The sequence below is a fragment of the Dipodomys spectabilis genome, unplaced genomic scaffold, assembly GCF_019054845.1.
Source record: "Dipodomys spectabilis isolate Male_0828 unplaced genomic scaffold, ASM1905484v1 ptg000145l, whole genome shotgun sequence".
Lineage (NCBI taxonomy): Eukaryota > Metazoa > Chordata > Mammalia > Rodentia > Heteromyidae > Dipodomys > Dipodomys spectabilis.
The window spans coordinates 18,247,942-18,270,909 of NW_024870822.1; the positions used below are offsets into that span (position 1 = coordinate 18,247,942).

Sequence of the window (22,968 nt, forward strand, 5' to 3'; positions counted from 1 at the left end):
CAAATAAGTTTAAATTCAATATTGGAAATAAATACTGTAGGTTTATTTGTGTTAGTTTATATGTGTATTTGTGAATATATAGAATAAGTATGCACCCAAATACCAGCATACCACTTGGACTTATATATTTAGCTCTTTTTAAGCTCTAATGTTTTAGCCTATACTTAGAAATGAAATAGTAAGCTACAAAAGTGAAAAAAAACATAATAGCTAAAATATATGGAGCTTTCTCTGCATCAATTGTGAAATTGTTGGGAACCTCTGAGGATTGTAATATATACTTAAAAAAAAGATGAACTACTCTAATATTAAACATCTGATAAACATCAGATGAACATCTGATATTAAACATCTAGAAAATAAACACCCAGAAACCAAATGTAAGAAGAAAAATGCCTACATTCTATATGCTTGTCTTAAAATTAAGAATCTTTAATACAAGACCAGGAAAGGAGAGGTTATGAACCAATGAATTCTTAATTCTCATTAATTCTTTAAAATATTATGATAATTTCACTAAAACAAATGCATTTAAATGTATAAAAGCAGCATAACAAATATCTAGTGTATATATCTCTATATATCTATCACTAAAACAAATGTATTTAAATGTTTAAAAATAGTATAACAAATGTAGTGTATATATCTCTATATATCTATCACTAAAACAAAGGTATTTAAATGTTTAAAAGTAGTATAACAAATCTAGTGTATCCCTCTCTCTACATATATCTATATAACAAATATATTTATTTTAAAAACTTACTGTTTTAGTTGAAAACTTACCCAATTTTATATCTTCTTCATGTCAGAGATAAAGCCCTTCTTGAATTTATTTTCATTCCTATACTTTCTTTCGACCTAGATCTGAATTCATATTCATCATGTATTATGAAATCCCACCATTCGTTGGAATCTAAGAAACACCTTTCCTTTGCTTTTTGTTATACTTTAAACTAAAACCACAGCAAACTAAACCACCAAAACCACCATTATTAACAATAGCTTCTTAGCATAAAAGGCCCTGGCCCTGGAAAGTCTGGTTGCTACCTTGCCAGAATCAATTCATGCTTTTCCCCCATTCTTCTTTCTAATTCAGTTATTGTGTTGGTCTCTTGAGACTTTTTGGACCCTCCAAGTTCTCTCCTAACAAAGGTCTTCACCTAATGCTGTCTTTTCTATGGAAATGCATTTCATTCCAGTGTTCATCAGGTAGAGTTCTTCTTATTCTTTAGGTCCCCAATTTCAATTTAATTTCTTTTGAGAAACCTCTGATTGCTCCAATTAAAATTTCTTTGCCTGCAAAGATCTTGCTGTATATATCTATATCTATATCTGCATGATATTTTTAAAATTAAATGTCTGTCCTTCACTTTGGACTGGTCTATTTCTTAGTATGTAATACACACAGTGTTGCACATTATAGGCACTCAATAAATATTTGTTTTTATCAGGGAGAGGAATGTAGGGAATGAGAAAGAAGAACAAAAGGGGATTGAAGGAAGAAAGAAGATTACATAAAATTGGAGTCCATTGGTTCGTTTGGACATATTGTTTAGACAAAAGCATCCAGCTTGATGATAGCCAAAGATTGAGATGATGAAGAAGATGGTACCTTTAAGTATAGAAATCTAGCAGCTTTTCTTTATTGCTCTTTCTCATTTTCCATTGTAAATACTTTTTTGTTCTCATTTTACTTTTTTGTTCTCATTTTGAGAACTCTGTATTCCTATATACAGAAAGTAAGTTTTTAAATTCTAAATTTATAGTGTGGGGCCAGTAGTTAACATTCTGTTGTGTAAATGCTATATTTTTTTCTCTAAAAATCTGTGAAAATTTGTCTCATGTATGGAAATATTTGGTACATTTGCAGAAAACAATCATAAATCTACCTGTAAGAGTTTTAAGGTTAGATAACTGTAAAATATTCAGTGTGATAGCTGCTGTGTTTTGTCAGTTATGGGGCTTGAGCTCAGGGCCTGGGTGCTGTCCCTGAGCTTTTTTATTCAAAGATAGTGCTCTACCACTTTGAGGAAAATCGATAAGAATAGTGGATTCAAGGGATAGATAGTATGGGAAATAATGGAAGAGATGACTCTGATCAAGATGCATTCTACACATAAATGTACATGTCAAATTGACGCCCCTTATATAATTATTTGAAGATAATAACAAAAGGTAGAGGGAAATATATGTTACATATATACACATAAGCAGACAAGTAGAAATTCTCATTGCCTTTTTAAAAATTTTATTTTATTGTAAAAATGCTGTACAGAGGGGTTACAGTTACACGAGTAAGGTAATGAGTACGTTTCTTGTCAAGCATTGTTACCCCCTCCTTTGTTTTTCTCCTACTATCCCTTCCCTCCCCCACCTCCCCCCACTACCGCCCTTCCCCCAAGTTGTAAAGTTAATTTCCAACATAGTGTCTTGTGAGTCATATTGTTGCAATGGGTCATCCTGTGTCCTTGTTTCAGTATTTTGTTATTCTCCTTCCCCTCACCAAATTAGATAAATGTAGTAGGATTTTTTTTTTTAAAGAAAAATGTCAGGTAGATAAATGGTTACTTAAGCCTTCCTTCTCTCCATCCCTTATTTTCTTCCTTCCTTCCTTCTTTCCTTCCTTCTCTTTCTCCCTCTCTCTCTTTCCTTCCTTCCTTCTTTTTTTTTTTTTTTTGTCGGTCCTGGGGCTTGAACTCTGGGCCTGAGCGCCGTCCCTCAGCTCTTCAGCTCAAGATCAGCACTCTACCACTTGAGCTACAATGCCACTTCCGTTTTCTGGTGGTTTATTGGAGATAAGAGTTTCACGGACTTTCCTTCCCGGGCTGGCTTTGAACCGTGATCCTCAGATCTCATCCTCCTGAGTAGCTAGAATTACAGGCGTGAGCCACCAGCGCCTTGCTTCTTTTTTCTTCCTCTTTTCCCTCCCTCCCTCCCTCCCTCCCTTCCTCCCTTCCTCCCTCCCTCCTTCCCTTCCTCCCTCCCTCCCTTCCTTCCTTCCCTCTTTTACTTTGTAATTCTATGTTTTTTTTCTTTTCTTTTGGTCATACTGGCGATTTGAATTCAGAGCCTCGTATTTACTAGGCTGGCAAAACACTGTTAGGCTATGCCTCCAATGTTCATTGTCTGTAGTTATTTTTAGGATAAGGTGACACTTCCCACTTGGGCAGGCATATGAACCTTGATTTACCTACTTACTCACCTTTTGCTGGGATCACAGGTGTGTACCACTGCACCCAGCTTCCCTTTTCTGGAGAGATAGCATCTCACAGATTTTTCTGCCCAGGCTGTCCTGGCTCTGGGATCCTCCCAATCACAGCCTCTCTTGCATTGGCATTATGCCACTGCTCTCAGCTATGGGTTGAGAAAGGATTATGTGAACTTTTCTGTACAGCCCCTCTAAAATTCTCCCCTTTTCAGCTTCCTGAGTAGTGAGGACTACAAGCAGAAGTCACTGGCACTCGGATTTCTATATTTTAATTTTTGGAAGAATGAAGTATGCTTTTCCAAGAATATTTATTACATTTTATTATTTATTTTTATTAATTTACATCAGTTGTACAGTATAGAAGTTTCACTGTGTTATTTCCTTATATGCATGTAGTCTACTTTGATCAAATTCACCTCATCTATTACTCTTATCTCCCCATTTTAGGAATAATTCTATGGATTTCATTATATATATACATATATATATGAAGAATTTCAACCATATCCATCCTCTTCTTTCACCTAAGTCTGTGTTTATACTTGAGTCATTCTTTTTCTTTTGGGTCTAGATTTCACATCTCCCCTCCCCATTTTTTTGTTTCTCAGTACTGGGGATTGAACTCAGGATCTCACATTTACAAGTCAGGCATTCTACCACTTGAGCCGCACTTCTAGCCCCTATGTTTCACATATTTGAGAGAATATATATTAGTCTTTCTGAATCTGTCTTACTTATTTTACTTAACGTGATGATATTCAGTTCCATTCTTTTTTTCTCTCCACTCAAGGCTGGCATTCTATCACTTTGGCAACACTTCCATTTTTTTATTTTCTGTTAGAGATAACAGGAGATAATAGTCTCTTGGACTTGTCTGCCTGTTATGTTTTTGAACCTCGATCCTCTGATATTAGCCACCTGAGTAGCTAGGATTACAGGTGTGAGCCACTAATGCCTAGCTCCATCCTTTTATTTATTTTTTATTTGTTCTTGTGTGTTTTCTTGATGATAAGCCATTCTAATTGGGGTGAGATGGAATCTCAATCTTTTGATTTGCATTTCCTTTATAACTAAGATACTAAACATTTTTTCATGCATGTATTTATTAGCCATTTGTACTTCTTTTTAACTTTTGAACTCATTTCCTATTTGTTTATTGGATTTTTTTTTAGTTTTTAAATTTTTTGAGGTCTTTGTATATTCTGTATATTAATATCTTGTTAGATAAATCCTTAGCAAAACTTTGCTATCATTTTGCAGGTTGTCTCGATTCTGGAAATTGTTTTCTTTGTTGTTTAGAGTTTTTAATATGTAATTCTATTATTTTCAACTGGATTCATATTGAAAAATAATTCTATATGCCTACAGTTTCATGTGTTTTCCCTACATTTTACTGTAGTACTTTTGAAATTTTAAGTCCTATATAAAAATCTTTGATGCATTTCAAATTGAATTTTTTGCGTAAGTTGACACATAGGAATCTAGTTTCAATTTTCTATGTATGGCTATGGACATCCATTTTTTAAAATGGTATGTATTGAAGAGAATTTTACTTTAACTTATGTTTTTAGCTCCCCTCTACCCCTCAATTTTTAAAAATTAGATGCATGTATCTGTGTGGGCTTATTTCTGGAGCTTCTATTCTGCTTCATTGGTCTACATCTCTGTTTTTATGCCAATAACAAGTTGTTTTGTTTCTATACCCCTGTAGTATTATTTGAACACAGTTATTGTGATACTTCCAGCATGTTTTTTTTTTTTTGGGGGGGGGGTCCGGTCATGGGGCTTGAACTCTGGGCCTGGGCGCTGTCCCTCAGCTCTTCAGCTCAAGGCTAGCGCTCTACCACTTGAGCCACAGCGCCACCTCCGGCTTTTTTCTTTTTTTTGGGTCCATTCGTGGGGCCTGAACTCTGGGCCTAGGCGCTGTCCCTCAGCTCTTCAGGTCAAGGCTAGCACTCTACCACTTGAGCCACAGTGCCACTGGCTTTTTGCTTATGTGGTGCTGAGGACTCGAACCCAGGTCCTCGAGCATGCAAGGCAAGTGCTCTACCACTGAGCCACCTTCCCAGCCCTCCGGCTTTTTTCTTTTTGCTTATGTGGTGCTGAGGAATCGAACCCAGGGCCTCAGGCATGCAAGGCAAGCACTCTACCACTGAGCCATCTTCCCAGCCCCTTCCAGCATGTTTTTTATTTCTTATTTACTGTTTTGTCAGTTTAGTTCATTTGTGTTTCCCTATTAATTTTAGGATTGATTTTCTATTTCTGTGAAACATGACTTTAGGATTTTGATTGAATTTGCACTGAATCTGTAGAATGGATCTGTAGAATGAAATGGATCATGAACATATTTTCAGTGTCTTTCTTTAGTTGTTTATAGTTTTCATTATAAAGGTCTTCATCTTTTAAATTATATTTATTTATAGGCATTTAATAGCTTTGCAGCTATTACAAATGGTTTTATTCCTGTTTGCTTTCTCTTCCTGTTCTTTTAAGAAGTGTTTTTCAAGGTCCAGTGTTAAAATAACATAGTCATGTTTGACATTGTATAGCATCTTCACAAGGATAATTTTTGCAAAGAAAATTTCCTAAGGACTTAGCTTCATCTTTCTTTCTTTTTCTTTTTCTTTTTTTTTGTTGGTTGTGGGCTTGAACTCTGGGCCTGGGCGCTGTCCCTCAGCTCTTCAGCTCAAGGCTAGCACTCTACCACTTGAGCCACTGGGCCACTTCTGGTTTTTTCTTTTTGCTTATGTGGTGCTGAGGAATGGAACCCAGGGCCTCATGCATGCAAGGCAAGCGCTCTACCACTGAGCCACCTTCCCAGGCCCTGTTTTTTTTTACTTTTTATTTGGTCTAACAGCAATCCTTGATTTGTCAGTGATTTGAGCTTTTCTTCAACAATGCATTTCTTTTTAATCTTTTTGACATTCCATTTCTTTATTTCATGAAATCTTGTAAATTTTGTAAGATTTGTGATATTATTTTATACTCTATTAACATTTTAACTTTGAATATTGTTTTCAATATTGCACAATACATTACCTAGCAGTTAGCTAGCTTGCTTATTAGTCTTGACTGAAAAAAGTTTTTTTTTAAACAGTGCTGAAGGCTAGACTCACAGCCTCATGCATGAGAGATAGGCCCTGGGCCACTGAGCTACATCTCCATTTTTAGCACATTTTTAAAGTAGCCCTATATTTAGTCTATAATTCAACCAATAAGGTCAGCTTTTGCCAATGAGACCTAACTATCAATAAATTTTTTACAAGTTTCTAACTGTGACTTTAGTATGCATACATGATTGAATTTACTGAGCAGTGATTATCTGATATATAAATCTATACCCCAATCGGTAAGAGACATGTTAACTAGTGAGGGATATTTGGGTGAAGACTATTTTTAGAAGTTATTAGTTCATTAATGAACATTTTTGTATTTTTATGCTTTTCACTTTCTTTGTAATTTCTTTGCAACTTATATGATCAATTTTCAGAAAATAAAGGAATTTCTTGAATCATTGAGTGCCATATGTATATGGGCCATGAATAGTGGTGAACTAAAATGAAAGTGCCCTTTCTTTAGAAGTTTACCATCCAAAGAGGATGAAAATATTAAGTACATATTTGATTTTATGATAATAAATATTATGAAAGAAAAATGAGGGCTTACTGGAGTCAAGGATGGTGACACTGCATTAGTGACCTTAAATCTGAGACATAAAAGATGAGCAGGAGATATTTTAGTGAAGAGATGACCAAAGAGGGAGTAGTGTTTACGATGGCTATAAATTGGGAGAGGAACAGAAAGATACCGTCTTTCATAGGCAAAAAGAAGAGTTAGTTTTACATTATGGGTGTATATGTAAATGCCCCAAAATAAGATTAGAAAGATGGTGTGGAATCAAATTAGTAAAGGGGTTCAAGCCATTTTTTTTTGTTGTTGTTGGTTGTGGGGCTTGAACTCTGGGCCTGGGAGCTGTCCCTCAGCTCTTCAGCTTAACTTGGGCCACAGTGCCACTTCCAGTTTTCTGGTGGTTAATTGGAGATGAGTGTCTTGGACTTTACTGTCCAGGCTGGCTTTGAACTGTGATCCTCAGATCTCAGCCTCCTAAGTAGCTAGGATTACTGGTGTGTGCCACCAACACTTGGCAATAACAGGTTTTTTTTTTCTTTGTTTTTGTTTTTGTCAGTTGTGGGGCTTGAACTCTGGGCCTGGGCGCTGTCCCTCAGCTCTTCAGCTCAAGGCTAGTGCTCTACCACTTGAGCCACAGCACTACTTCTGGTTTTCTGAGTGGTTTATTGGAGATAAGAGTCTTGTGGACTTTCCTGCCTGGGCTGGCTATGAACCACAATCCTCAAATCTCAGTCACCTGAGTAGCTAGGATTACAGGTGTGAGCCACTAGCGCCCAGCAATAACAAAGTTTTTTAAAGCAAGAGTTCTCAACTTAGAATCAAGGAAATTAAATCAGTGTTTTTCTGCACTGAAGTGAAATTACTAATGTTTAGTAATGCTTAGTGAACTTCTTCAATTTATATTGTCCTACTTCCCAAATTGAATGCAAAATTACATGTTTGGGGGGGGGGGGGAGGGCAGCGAGGAAACAAGCTCCAGAAGTATTCCTCAAGAGCCTTATGCATACCAATATATGCTGTCTTTCTATGAGTTTTAAATTTTCCTGAATATGGCTTTGAAGTAAGGCCAGAAGCTTTGAGAGCCATACTCAAGGGTTTGATGCAAAGAACAATATGACTGCAGATAGCACAGATCTCTGAACATAAGAAAGTGGCTTCAGGCAATTCAACAGTAAAATAACATGAAACTCTCCTCTTAGTTTGAATTAGTGTTAGCTAGTAGGAGAGGAAGTGAGAGAGGAAAAAAAACCATGCAAAGTTTTAATTAAATAATGTTTTACATATTTTTCTCCTTTGGACTCAATTCAGTCACAAATGAAATAGCAGTTGCCTGGGATTTCCATGGCATTAATTAATTCAAAAGAGCAAAATATGAATCTGAACAAGGAATTTATTTATTATGCCCTTCTTTCCTTTAAGCATCCTTAAAACCCAGGGTCTCTTGTGATCAGAGGAGTTTGCATTTCTAAGACTTGTGTATATGCAATTTAAAGTAGATTAAAATAGTTTCCTAAACATAATAGTAAAAGAAAGGTATTTGTTTTAATTTATTTTTTGTTACTGAAAAGTTTCTCTTTTAAGTGATGAAGATAAGATGAAAATAATGACACTGCTCTGAGAAAAGCACACTTAAAGATCATTTTTGTTTGTTTTTTTAAGGATAAAATGCACCTCAGAAAACAACTTACAAGAATGACTTAGACTTACTCTGTTATTGCAGAATATAGATGCACCTGTTATTAGAAAGTAGTGCCCATTACTTTTAACCCCTGACAACAAGAACCAGAAAAAAAAGAAAGAAAAGAAATGAAGTAACTATAGTTGAATCAGCTAAAGTGACAGGCCAAGTTGATGTCAGGTTTTAGGGGAAATTACAATTGGTTAAGTTGAATATCAATTGGAAATGGGAGCAAACATTCTAGTCCTAATTCTGCCATACATAAATCCTATCACTATGTTTCCTTTACTCCATCTCAAATTTGTATCAGCACTACAATATTGCTGTTACTAATATCAATATTTATATAATTGAGAGTTTAAAATGTATTAGTAATTTGTGCCTTTTATTCTTTTGTTCTTTACTCTTTTAAAGTTAGCACTATAATAAATGAAGAAATAGGAAAATGATTTATATTTCTGGGATATGGTACATGTTCTATTTTTTAATGTCAATTGTCTTCTGAGATTTGCTGTCTTGTTCTCCAGCATTGTGTCTACTAATTGTACTTGATACTCAGTTGGATAATTCTAAAGAGATATACACACAGATCAGTAAGACAAAATTTTTTCTATATGTTTCTTTCTGATATTTTTAGCTTGCTTTCTGAACTGTCATTCATTTCTTTTATTTTTCATTTATGCATTATGGTGGTTACATGGTAATAGCTAAATTTGCCTGAAGCATTTAATTTCTATCGTAAAATGTAAGAAGATACATTTCATTTATAAACATGCTTTTGAAAATTTTGTCCATTTTAGCAGTTTATTTCACCCTTTCCCCAGAGTTGTTTAAATATTTTTTTTTTTACTCTGAGGATGAGGGTATGTCAGAATTATTGCAAGCAAGATAGATATAATCATATGTAGTTCATGCTATAAGCTTTCTGTTGATATCCACTGCTTTTAAAATAGGATCTCTAACAGGAGCAGTTTTAACATGTATTTCAAATGAATTTACTGTGCAACAATTAATTTTTCACATTTCATTTTATAAATCTGTTCTTGGAGCCATACAAGCTATTTTTAAAAGGGCTATTTGAAAAACAATGAGTTAATCTCTCTATTGTACATTTATGTATTTCTTAGATTTCTAGATGTCCTTTTAAAGAATTACTATTATTTTTTACAATTTAGCTATGCATTCAGATTATTTAAACAGTTTATTTGAAAACTATAGAATCCACTGTATTTGATTTCAGTATAATTTGTGGAGGGGAAGGGGAAAAACAAATCGTTTAAATAGGGATACAGGTGGACCCATTGCAACAATGAGATGTACAAGTTGTTATGTTGAAAACGAACTTTACAACTTTGGTGTGTGTGGGGGAGGGGGAGCGGGGAGGATTGGGTGGGGTGGCAGAAAAAAAATTAAAAAATATAAAAAAGAAAACTATAGAATAAAGAAGATAATAAACTACCTATAATTATTTATTATTAGACAAAGCTCTTGTCAAAATTTTAGTGTAGTGTATGTATACTTGATGTTACTTCATATACAGTTTTGTTTTTGTTTTTGTTTTTTGGTCATGGGGCTTTAACTCTGGGCCTAGGCGCTGTCCCTCAGCTCTTCATCTCAAGGCTAGCGCTCGGCTCTACCACTTGAGCCACAGTGCCACTTCTGGTTTTCTGAATGGTTTATTGGAGATAAGAGTCTCATGGACTTTCCTGTCCAGGCTGGCTTTGAATGTGATCCTCAGATCTCATCCTCCCAAGTAGCTAGGATTACAGGCGTGATCCACCTGTGCCTGGCTATCACATACAGTTTTATCTTCTGATTTTTCCAGTTTAATTTCTTACCAGTTTGTCTTGATGGGTCAAAGTTATAACTATGAACATCCAATTCCTAAGCTCTTCCTTGAGTTGTCTGTTAAATCTACTTATTTCATCATTGATTAGCCCTCAAACTGAAGTGCTTTGAATTGTTATGACTCTTGTCTTTGTTTTTGTTTCCAAACTTCATTTTTTTAAATAATTAACTTTTTGGCCTTAGCAAGATCAGTCTTACTCCCGTACTCCTATAGGCTATTACTTCTACTTGACTGTAATGTTTTAAATTAGATAAAAATGAAGTGGAAAAAATCAACGTTGAAACTCTTTTTTTTGTTGTATATTGTTTTGTTTTTGTTGTATATTACTATATATGTATATATGCATTTACATAATTTTCAGTCATTGAATTATTTTCTTTAGGATTGCAGAAAAGCATTATTGAGTGCTCAGTATATGCTAGGCACTGTGCTGAGAACCTTATATGTGTCTATAGGTTTTATTCATGAAACATTCGGAAAAGGTAGGCTGTTGTACAAATGAAAAAGAATCACTAAAGTTGAATAGCTTGCCCAAGATATGACTGGTAAATGATAGAAGCAGAATTTGAAACAGATGCTCTCCTCAAATAAGCAAAAGTGGTACAGTTATGTTTAAGTTAAGAGTAAATAGATTCTGAGACCAGGACTTCTCTCTTAAGAAAATAAATAGTCTTTAATGTATTACCTTGAGACAGGTCTTTTTGTTTCTTTTCTGATTCTTGTCACACTGATCTATTGAGGGGATATTACTGTGGAAGGAATCTATGTAGAAATATAGTGTTAGAAGTGTGGCAGAGTCTGTCTCAATATTTAGGCCAAGTTAATCCTAAAAGAAATAACCCCAAAAATTTAACCAAGGTTCAGATTGTTCTTAAATAAGCCTCTTTTTTATCACTCTCAGAATCATCAGTACATTCTTTGCAACATTTTAATATCAAAGGATACATTTTTATAGATTTCTAAAAATGTTAATAGTCAAAATACCAGTGGTCTTTTTTTTTTTCTGGTCCTGGGTCTTGAACCCTGGGTCTGGACATTGTCCCTAAGCTCTTTTGCTCAAGGCTAGCACTCTATCACTTGAACTACAGCACCATTTCTGGCATTTTCTGTGATTAATTGGAGATAAGAATCTCATGAACTTTCTTTGCTAGAATTGGCTTTGAACCACAATACTCAGATCTCAGCCACCTGAGTAGCTAGGATTACAGGCCACCAGTGCCCAGCTGACTGTAGTGGTCTTAATGTCCATAGCTATATTCCACAGGAAAACAGGTTTTAATCTCAATGTATATTTGTAATTATATATGAAATGCAATTTCAAGGAACAAAGAGTCTCATTTGTAAGTGAAGACATTAGTGGTGGTCCAGAGCTGGTTTTTAAAGTTAGTTTAGGTTCAGATTCTGACTCTGTCATTACTAGAACAGCCTAGGACAACTCAGTTTCTGTTGGCCTCATTTCTCATATGTCAAATGGGGAAAGTGACAACAAAACCTCTATAATAGCACCTATTTCTTTTTGAGTGTTGTTTTTTAGATTAAATGAATCAATGCTTGTAAAATATTAAAATAAAGTTTGTTGTGCAATAAGTGATTTAGCTATTATTATTTGAGTTCTATTATTAATTTATTTTTCAATTTGAATTTAAAATTTTTTTAAACCTGTTTTGTGAAGATTTCAGTTTTATAAAAGCAAAAGTCTGTTGCATTGGTTCACCCTTTGTCCTTTGCTCACTGTTTTATGATTTCCCTTCCCTTCCCCAAATCAGATAAATGTATATAGAAGACACAGGGTACCAAAATCAAAAACAGATGAAGGAAATTATGGAACTGTTATGTTTCTTTGGGTCTGACTTACTTCACTTAATATGATTTTTTCAAAGTCTTTCCATTTCCTTAAGAATGCTTCCATGGGCTGGGAAGGTGGCTCAGTGGTAAAGTGCTTGCCTTGCATGCCTGAGGCCCTGGGTTCGATTCCTCAGCACTACATAAGCAAAAAGAAAAACGCCGGAAGTGGCGCTGTGGCTCAAGTGGTAGAGCGCTAGCCTTGAGCTGAAGAGCTGAGGGACAGCGGCCAGGCCCAGAGTTCAGGCCCCACGACTGAACTCCCCCCCCCCCCAAAAAAAAAGAGTGCTTCCATGGTTTGTGTGTGGGGGTTGGGGGGAGGATGGGAAAGGATGGGAAGAGGAAACAAAGGAGGAAGCTACAATGCTTGATAAGAAATGTACTCATTATCTTCCCCATGTAATTGTAACCCCTCTGTACAGTATTTTCACAATAAAAAAAATGGAAAAAAAAAGAATGCTTCCATGGAAGCATAGAATTCTATTGTGTATATATACAACACATTCTTTATCTGTATATATACCACATATTCTGGATCCATTTATTTACTGAGGGGCATCTAGGTTGGTTACATATCTTATCTATGGTAAATAATACTGCAATGAACATGGTTGTGCTGGTAACTTTAGTAGGGCCTTGCTTATGGTCATTTGAGTAAATGTCCAGAAGTGGGATTTCTTGGTCATAAGGGAGCTCTATGTTTAGTCTTTTTTTTTAATAGATAATTTTTTTTTATTGTGAAAATACTGTACAGAGGGGTTACAATTACATGGGCAAGATAATGAGTACATTTCTTATCAAACATTGTAGCCTCCTCCTTTGTTTCCCCTTCCCATCCCTTCCCATCCTCCCCCTGTGCCCCCGCCCAATCCTCCCCGCTCTCCCTCCCCACCCCACCAAAGTTGTAAAGTTCGTTTTCGACATAACGACTTGTACATCTCATTGCTGCAATGGGTACACCTGTATCCCTATTTACTGCTTTCCAGAGTGGCTGAACAAGTTTACACTACCATCAACAGTATAGTACTGTTCCATTTTGGCCACATCCCCTCCAGCATCTGTTGTGATTAGATTCTTGATAATGACCATTCTAGCTGGAGTGAGATGCAATCTCAATGTTGTTTTGATTTGCATTTATTTATGGCCAGAGATGTTGAGAATTTCTTCATGTGTCTATTAGCCATTCTTATTTCCTCTTCAGAGAAGTCTCTAAATCTTTAGCCCACTTATTATTCGGGGAGTTGTTTCTTTGAGGATTTGTTCTTGGGGGACTTAATTTTTTGAGTTCTAATATGTCTAGGATAGTCCGAGAAGATGAGCAGAATAGCTCAATAGCTAATATATGTGACCATATAAGATGATGCTACGTGAAATGAACTCCAAGACGTTTTACTTAGTTGTTGCTGTTTTTAATGTACTATGTGATTTCTTTTTCTTTTGTGTTTTCCCCCCTATGGTTTATCCCCTGTTTTCACACACACACACACACACACACACACACACACACACACACACACACACACACCTTTATCTGAATTAGGGACAACAAAGTGGTGAGACAAAGACAAAGGGTGAACCAAGCAACAGCTGTACTCACAAGACAATATTTTGGAAATGAATGTACAAATTTAGGGGGAATGGGAGGGAGGGAAAGTGGGAGAAAAATGAGGGCATGGGTAACAAGTTCAACAAGAAATATAATCATTACCTTATGTATGTAATGTAACCCCCCTGTACATCATCTTGACAATAAAATTAAAGTAAAACAAACAAATAAAAACAGTGACAACAGGGGATAAACCAAAGGAAAAAAAGTGAAAGAAAAAAGAAGTAACTTCACACATTACATTAAAAAAACAAAAATAAAAGCAAAAGTCTTTGCCTATTTCAACGTATTTTATTTTATTTTTTCACAGATCACCAATAGCATCTTCCAGTTTTTGTTCTTTCATTCCTTGAGATCTATTCTAAAGTGACAGCAACTTCACATTGATCTTTGTAACTTCAATTTAGGTCTATTTCTTGGACCTAAGGAAAGGAAAATCTAAAATTGAGGTATTTTATTCAGAAGGAACACAAGTTTCAAGTGAAGTATCAAATATAGTAACGTGTCCATGTTGTGAGATTTTCTTTGCCTTTTGAAAATGTGAAAGCTACACCAGGCAAATTGGGTAGCCATGCCTTTCTGTTCAACAGCTGACTTGAGTGCTGAATATGCATTGGTATACAGTAGTGAGCATCCCTTGTCCATTGCTGTTTTATTATTGAAAGACAGTGGCAAATAGCAATTTACTTTCCCCTCCCTTGCGGTGGTGTGCATGTGCAAGACAAAGATAAAAGAAATGTCTCCTTCGTGGAAGGGTGTGGAGGTAGAGGACGATTTCAATTAGAAATAATGACAGCAATAGATGCTTTCAATGAAGAAACAGTGTCCACCAGAAGACAAAGAAAAGTTTATTCCTGAAGTAGAGGTATTTGTTTACAAATATTTGTATTTTCTTTGTGTGTACAGGTTCCAGACAGGTTACTATTTATGAGTAGATGTGATTCTGTGACAAAGATGTTCTCTGGGTGTTTTGATGATAGTTAGGAGGGGAGTAGCCTTTGGATATCCAGAGAAGCTGTAATAAGTAAAGGAAAAAATGAAATAAATGGATAAGCAAAGACTTTTGCTTTCTAAGAGTTTTATTTTTCTTTTATAATGATTATCTGTGAGACTTAGAAGTTACTATACCATTGGCTTATAATTTTGATTAATACTGTTGACTTAGGAAAAAAACATTACCACATTTTGATTAACATTTATTATTTGTCAAGTTAATGTATAAACTTAGTGTCACCTTTAGGTGATTTTATGTGCAAATATTTATTTAAAGAATTTGTATGCCTGTGTAAGTATGTGTGTATGCCTGTGTGTGTGCCTATATATATATGTCTGTATGGTGTGTTTGTGGGTTGGTAGTGGGTGTGTGGAGAGAAGGTGGTATTTTAAGGAGATGGAAAGTCTGTGCATTTGATGTGGGGACTGGAAATTGGAACTGAGAAATAAAATAGTTGCAAGTATGTTTCTCACTGTGGGATATTCCCATGAAGAGTATATATAAATATAATATGAAATATTAAAGGAGCAATAAACTTTCTAGAAAAGGGAGAATATATATATATTCTCATATATATATATCACACACACACACACACACACACACACACACACACACACACACACACATATATGATTTTAAAACTCTAAGCACAGATAAAGGGAAACTTCTTTTCAACATGTTTTTAAACGGTGTCCAATAGGGATAAAGTTTTAACAGAACAGCCTGGCTAGGCCATTTATAGATTATAACATTTTTAATTTCTTCAGTGTTACAAAGTGTTGATTTTGATAAAGAATTTGTTGATGCTGTATCAGTTTCTCCATGTGGAGAATTGCTCTGAGGTGATTAGTGAGGCTAAGGGCTAGCAGCCAAAATTCAAAAAAATTTGTCCCAGTTTTTATTTAATACCAAAAGATTACTGTTTTTCCTGAGCTCTTCAGTATCAAAGATGTTAGCTCTTTTCTCTCTTGTTTTTCTCTTCATTAAAAAATTTTTGGTTTCATGACATTACTATGTTTATCTGTGGTTAAATAAATATTAATTTAGAAGACATTCCTACTTATATTAGCTTTGTCAAATGAAATTTCTTGCATCTTAAAAATAAAGTTTACTACTATTTTAAAGCTGGAGAATCTAATTTTTAAAAATATACTTTAAGTTTGAAGTCGAAGAATCTAAATATTGGCTCAGGATCACATGTTTAGGAATCAGGGCCAGGGCTTTTAACAATCCTTACTTTTTTCCTTTCTATATTGATGACCAATGTTGGTGTATTTTTTGGTCATTTGTGTTACCATTTTTCAGTAGTCTATTATAATATATCTACTTATAGTGGAAACAGATTAAGATGTTTGAATTCTTTTAAGCATCAATTGCAGCTTGATAGAGTTTATATATATATATATATATATATATATATATAAATGCATTTATAAGATTTGATTTTTTTAAAGAAAAACTACCACTAAAAGATCTGTTGTGTTAATCAGAAGTTAGTATGCTATTGTTTTTGTCTTTAAGCCATAACTATGAGTTTGTTAAACAGTTGTTAGTATGGGTTAATAAAAAGGGAAAATATAAACTTTCTTGTTTCTAATAAAAAATAATTGTGGTTATTGGAAAAATTTAAAAACAAATTATGTTAGTGACTTTTAGAAGCACCTCAAAATATACCAATATGCTGTTGGAGATTTTCTGCTTAGTTACATGTATTTTTTTTAAAGACAAGTGAAACACAGTTTTACCATGAATAAAAATAATAAACTATAGAGGAAAAGAAAAAGGATTTTAAAAAGCATACTTTCAATACCTACAGGTATTAGAATGCTTTATTTCCTTTTTAAAATTCATACAACTTTATCCTTAGGTCACAGAATTATATTGAAACTATTATAGCTGATCCAGTCCTGGCTCTTTTAATTCATATATTTGTTAATTTTCTTAATAAAAGTATCCATGAGCCTAAAATTATCAACAAGGAGTAGAAAATTGGCAATAGCACCTATCTCTTTCAGGTACAAGGAACTTTTAGAAGGTCAATGTATCATTAGCATTCTTGCACATTATTAAATGTTATTTTCTTACCTATCTTAGGTTGACCCATTGCAACAGTGAAATGTACAAGATGCTATGTTGAGAAATGAACTTTACAATTTAGGCGGGGGTGGGGGTTGGGGGGGGCAGAAACGTAGTTATGGAGGTGGGAGGGAAAAACAAAGGACGAGTCAACAATGCTTGATAAGAAATGTACTCATTACCTTGCTCATGTGATTGTAACCCCTCTGTACAGTATTTTCACAACAAAAACTTGTTAAAAAAAACTAGAATACATTGATTACTACAAAAGCAACAGATATTGCATACTATAAATTTGGCAGTGCATCTAAAATAAGAAAAAGAAAAATTTCCATTCCCTTGTCCAGATACAACCATTAAGAAGATTATGTGTACGTCTATGCCAACTGCTAATGGCTCATGCCTATAATCCTAGCTACTCAGGAGGCTGAAATCTGAGGATAGAGGTTTGAAGCCAGACCAGTCAGGAGAGTCCATAAGATGCTTCAATTAACCACCAAAGAACCCAGAAGCAAAGCTGTGGCTGAGTGATAAAGTACTGGCCTTGAGCACAAAAGCTCAAGGACAGCACCTAGGCTCTGTGTTCAAGCCTTAAGACCAGCATGAGAACAAACTAACAGCAGCAACAAAGGAAAAATGGGATTACAGATAGTGCAAGTGTTTTGCATTCTGCTATTTTATTTAACTAGTACATCATTTACAATTTCATAATGTTATTTGTTTTTGTACATTATTTTAACAATTGCATAACTATTCTATTTGCAGGAGCTTCATAGTTTAGTTGACTATCTACAGTTAGTTTTTCTAGCTTTCCATTATTAGTACCAATGTTACAGCAGTGTTACATCTCTGTTTCTTCACACTTAAGACTAATGCTTTAGTTTAAATTATTAGAAATAAGTTGTTTGTTGTTCTTTTTAAAAGCATATTTGATGCTCTCTAAAAAGTTCATCCAGTTACTCTTAGCAGTAATGTATGAGAGCACTTATACATCCTGCCACATATGTACTAACATTTGTTATTTTCATTTTTAACCATTGCTAATATCACATTTATCTTATTTTTAGCATTAATTGTATTTATTTGATTTGTAGTGAAAAGGAATATTTGTTCATTTGCATGACTTCATTTCTTTAAAAATGCATTTCTTATTCATATTGTCTGAGAGAGGGCACAGATCTTACAGTCAAATTGTCAGTGTTAGGGTTTGATCTTGGCTTTGTGATCACTACTCTATAAATCCTATTAGTGATGTTTACTTCATCACTTAGTTTCCTTATTTGTAAAGCGGGGATTAAAATATTACTTATGTCAATGCATTACTGCAAGAGTCATGAATCAGTGAATGAACAAAGTTATATGTATAAACATCTATATGTATATCTATGTCATATAAATATATAGAGAGATATGAACATCTACATACATATATACATGCACACATCTGCAACATGTATACACGTATGCTATATATGTGTGTATGTATGTATACATGTACATACATAAATATATAATACTGAGCTCTTTAGCATCAAAAGATGTCTTCACCAAAAATTTACAAATTATGTATATATAATATGTAGACTGTCCCAGCACAAAATAATGTGCATTATTCTCTTAGTTTAAATTAATTATTATTGATTTGTAAGAACTCTTTATATGGTGCTGACTTTTCTCAGTTCCCCCACCCCCACCCCCACCCCGAGGTGAGGTCTTGTTATATTGCTCAGGCTGCCTTTCTGTTCCAGGTTCTTACTTCTCCCTGGTTCAAGTCATTTGGAAGTGTTTTTCCCACAACCATATTATTATGTCATTTATTTATTTTGAAAAATTGTTTGGCAATACTTGGATTTGAACTCGGGGTCTGTGTTCCCCAGCCAGGTACTCTAGCACCTGAGTCATATCCCTAGCTCTTTTTGCTAGTCATTTTTGTGATATGATCTCAAATTTATACCTTGGTCAGCCTGGACTACAATCCTTTGATTTATCATCCCTGTATGGTATAGTTATTATTAATATATTTTACAAAGCCTAAACAAATATCCTCAATAACTATGTAGCTATTTGACTTTGAAAAATGAAAATTTATTTATAGATTGCATTGATATTTTATATTTCCTGAAGAATAACATCTCTTAATATTCCCTCCTCTTTTTTGTTTTTTTTTTCTGTTTTCTCTTTTTTCTCTTTTACGTCTCTTGATCCTTTCCCTTCCTTTCTCTTTTCTTCCTTCCTTTTGTTCATGTCAGGATTACATTAGTGTTAAAGTTCTAACATTTGGAATATACAGTAGGCTTTACCCATTTTAAACAATTGTTGGGGATTTAAATTGATCTGTGATAGGTCTGTTGAATGTAGTTGTGGGCCAGGATGATCAGAGAAGATCTCAATGAGATAGTTTTTTCCCCAAAGACTTGAAATAACAGAGAAAGGGAAGCATGCAGACAGCTGAGGGAAAAGTATTTTAGGTAAGGAAGCAGCCCTTGGAAAGGTTCTGAGGTAGAAATGTGCCTGGCATGTTCAAAGAACAGTTAAAAGACTAGAGAGTCTAGAAGAAAAAAAGGAGAAAACAATAGGATCTAAAGTCTGAAAATAACAAGGACTAGGTTAAATAGAAAATAGTAGGTCATTGTAAGGATTTTGACTTTTACTATAGTTTGTTGAGAGCGATTCCAATATTTTGACAAAGCAGGATGTGAGTGACCTATATTTTAAACTGATCACTTTAGTTGTTGCTAGGAATAACTTGTGCAAAGTATGTGAAAGAATGGAAAGGGTGAAAGGCTATTACAATAATCAAAGTGGAAAGGCTATTACACTAAGTGAGAAGCTTTGGTAGTTTGGAGTCATTAAATGTTGGCTGAAGAACTAACAGGACTTTCTAAAAGGTTGAACTAGAGGGAAGGAGGGAAAGAAGGAGGGTGGGACAGAGAGAAAGGGAGAGAGGGAGAGAGAAAGAGAGGGAAGGAAAGAGGAAGAAGAAGATGGAGGGAAAAAGGGAGAGAGGAAGGAAGGGAAGACAGTGGGAGGGAGAGAGAGAAAGAGAGAGAGAGAAGGGAGAGAGAGAAAGAGGAGAGAGAGAGAGAGAGAGAGAGAGAGAGAGAGAGAGAGAGAGAGAGAGAGAGAGAGAGAGAGAGAGAGAGAGAGAGAGAGAGAGAGAGACTAGGATTCTGGGATTAGCAGCCAAGGATGGACTTGCCATTGAACAACTCGGGGAAAGACTTGAATAGATTTTAAAAGGAAAATTGTGAGCTGAATTTCAAACATGTTCAACTTCAGGTGTAATTTAATTTAATAACTACATTTCCACAAGGAAATGTGGAGCAAGCATTAAAGTGGAGGGGTTAGAGATAAAATTTATAAGTCTATAAGAGTCTAAGAATAGGAACACAGCCCAGTAGTCCCTCAGTATCTATTGGGGATTGGTTCCAAGATCCCTATAAATACCAAAATGTACAGATGAGCTTTTCTTATGTAAAATTGTATTTGCTTATAACATATGTATATACTCCTGTATATTTTAAATCATCTCAAGTTTACTTTGAATATCTAATACAATGGAAATGCCATACAAATAGTTGATATTCTGTTTTGTTTAAATGGAAAATGACAAAAGAAACATCTATTATGTTCAGTACAGATGCAACCGAGGTAGATCTAACTACATTTTTAATCTATAGTTGGTTTGTGGGTGCAGAACATGAACCAACCAAACTTCTGGGTCTCAATGAATTATTGGTACTATTCTAAAGAGCTTTTTCCTTATGATAATATAAAATATAAATTATATTCAATCCTGAGTTATGGAAATACAAATTTATTCTCTTGTCAAACTGTTGTTCAGCTGGAACCATTACAGTCATGTCCAGTTAGAAAAAACAAGTAATTTGAATGGATCAAATTTGAGGGAATTTATTACATAGACATTAGAAGCAAAAAATGAAGTTATAGCAATCCAGGTATTAATAACTATATGGAACAACTATAGCAATAAGGCTTCAAAAATATAATGGAAGAAACTAGAGTTTTAGAAAGCTTTTGATTAGGGCTCAGATTTTTGGTGAGGGAGTGTTGTGTTGTGTAATTTACACTAAGATCACTCTGGACAGCGTTGGCATGGCTTATGCTCTAATCACTGAGAGTATGTTGGCCAGCTGGTGCTAGTACCTCTGAAGGGCTTTGGCAGCTGGTATTGAGGGTGCTGAAAGGAGCCATCAGTCTAGTGGATGTAAAATGGTATGACTATGTCTTTTGCTGCTGCAGGAATGATGATAGGAGCTAGAAAAAGGAACTCTCTCCTCTCTTCCCATCACTCTTCACTGGCATAGTCTAACAGGACTCCAGTTGTCAAGAAAGCCTGGAAAATATAGTATCCTAGCATCACAGGAGAGAGATGGATGGTGACATAGGAGTTGAGACAATAATAACTGACATATGTATTATGAATGTTAAGATATGAATAAAAGTTTGAGAATTCATTCCATTGAAGTATTTAATGGAATACTTTATAGTTGAATCCAGAGTATTTTGGTTATTAATGTAAATAGAAGACAATATTTGTTGAAGAAAATACCTGATTAATGAATGATTTAATTTATAAAAACTTGTAATTCCTTTCTGCTGAAGAATTGATTAATTTATTCATACAGCAAATTTATTAGGCACCTATCACATACTAGTGAACATGATTCTTGCAGCTAAAATATATCAGCAAAATGTATGTCCAATTCTTACTGAGTTTGATAGTGTAGGGAAACACAACATTAAGCATGAGAAGTAAAAAGTTTATAAGTGCTATAGATAAACAGAAGTATAAAGTAACATAAAGGGATTGATAATGCACAGAAATAATTTAAAATATGATTATTATAGTAGAACTCTGGAAAGATGGAATTTGAGCATACTTGAATAAAGTGATGGAGTTAGCTTTAGGAGGGAAATATTTACCCTTTTGATAATAGCCATCCTATGGTTATGAGGTGGTATCTCATTGTTTTGATCTGTATTTGCCTAATGAAAAGTACTTTGAATATTTTCTCATGTTTATTGCTATCTGCATACTATATTTGGAAAAATATCTATGTAGGCCCTTTGTTTATTGTTGAACTGGTTCATTTTCTGTGGCTGTTTAATTGTGGTTCTCTGTAGCTTCAGATATTAATCTTTATCTGTGATAGGAGTTGCACATTTTCTCTCATTCTATCGATGGTCTTTACATTCTCTTGATAACATCCTTTGATGCACAAAAGATTTTATTTGGAAAAGTTTAGTTTATCCATGTTTTTCTTTAGTTGTTTGTGCTTTTGTGTCATATTGAAGAAGTAATTACAGATCTAAGGTCATAAAATTTCCTCTATGTTTTCTTTTAAGACTATTTTTTACTTATCGCAAGTTAATTTCTAATCTAGTGTAAAATTACATTTTGTGTTTATAAAAAATTGTGGATACCTGTTTTTAAGCATCATTTACAGAAAACCTAGATCGTGATTATTTAATTTAAACTTTTTATATAGCTTGATATTGAGAAAAAATTGACTAGAGACTTGTTTAGAATAATTATCTAATGTACTCTTATTCTTATGTCCGCTATCATTCGTGAAACATAATAAAAGTTTTAGTCCGTTGAAGAATTATTTTAACTAATAGAAAATGAAATAACAGTTTTAGATTAATACTTTCTAGGAAAGTAACTTTTATGAAATGCACATAGTTTATGTTTGTGTATATGTATTTCCTGAATATGCTAGATAATAACTATTTAATATCAGTATTTAGTCCACTGGAAACTTTGCCACTATGATCTTTTCACTTACAATTTGTATGCATAAGTTTCTAGAATTTGTTCATTTTATTCTGTGATGTATCTTATCTACGGATTGGCATTAAGAGTTATAGTCTAAGGATATTTATACTTGCTAAAAGAGTTATCTGAGACATATCTTACTTCATAGTGCTTTCTTTAGCTTCAAACTATGGGTACAAATTATTGTCTGTGGTTTGAGTATCAGTGCTTTCCTTCAAGCCCCAAGGGAGAAACTATGACTACATTCTATGTCATAACTTTGTGAATGGCCTGAGA

At 34.4% G+C, this 22,968-nt stretch overlaps 1 protein-coding gene across 12 annotated transcripts in view; it reads left to right on the forward strand.

Annotated features, from left to right (window-relative positions):
- Positions 1 to 22,968, forward strand: part of Sox6 (SRY-box transcription factor 6) — a 375,414-nt gene that overhangs the window by 1,061 nt on the left and 351,385 nt on the right. For 11 of the 12 annotated variants that reach the window (XM_042691569.1, XM_042691576.1, XM_042691573.1 and 8 more), the window contains exon 1: positions 14,582 to 14,681. The exons of the other annotated variant lie outside the window; for it this stretch is intronic. The gene's annotated coding sequence lies outside the window, so the exon portion shown is untranslated. Of the gene's footprint in view, positions 1 to 14,581; positions 14,682 to 22,968 lie in introns of those variants that run through there. 12 annotated transcript variants of the gene reach the window in all.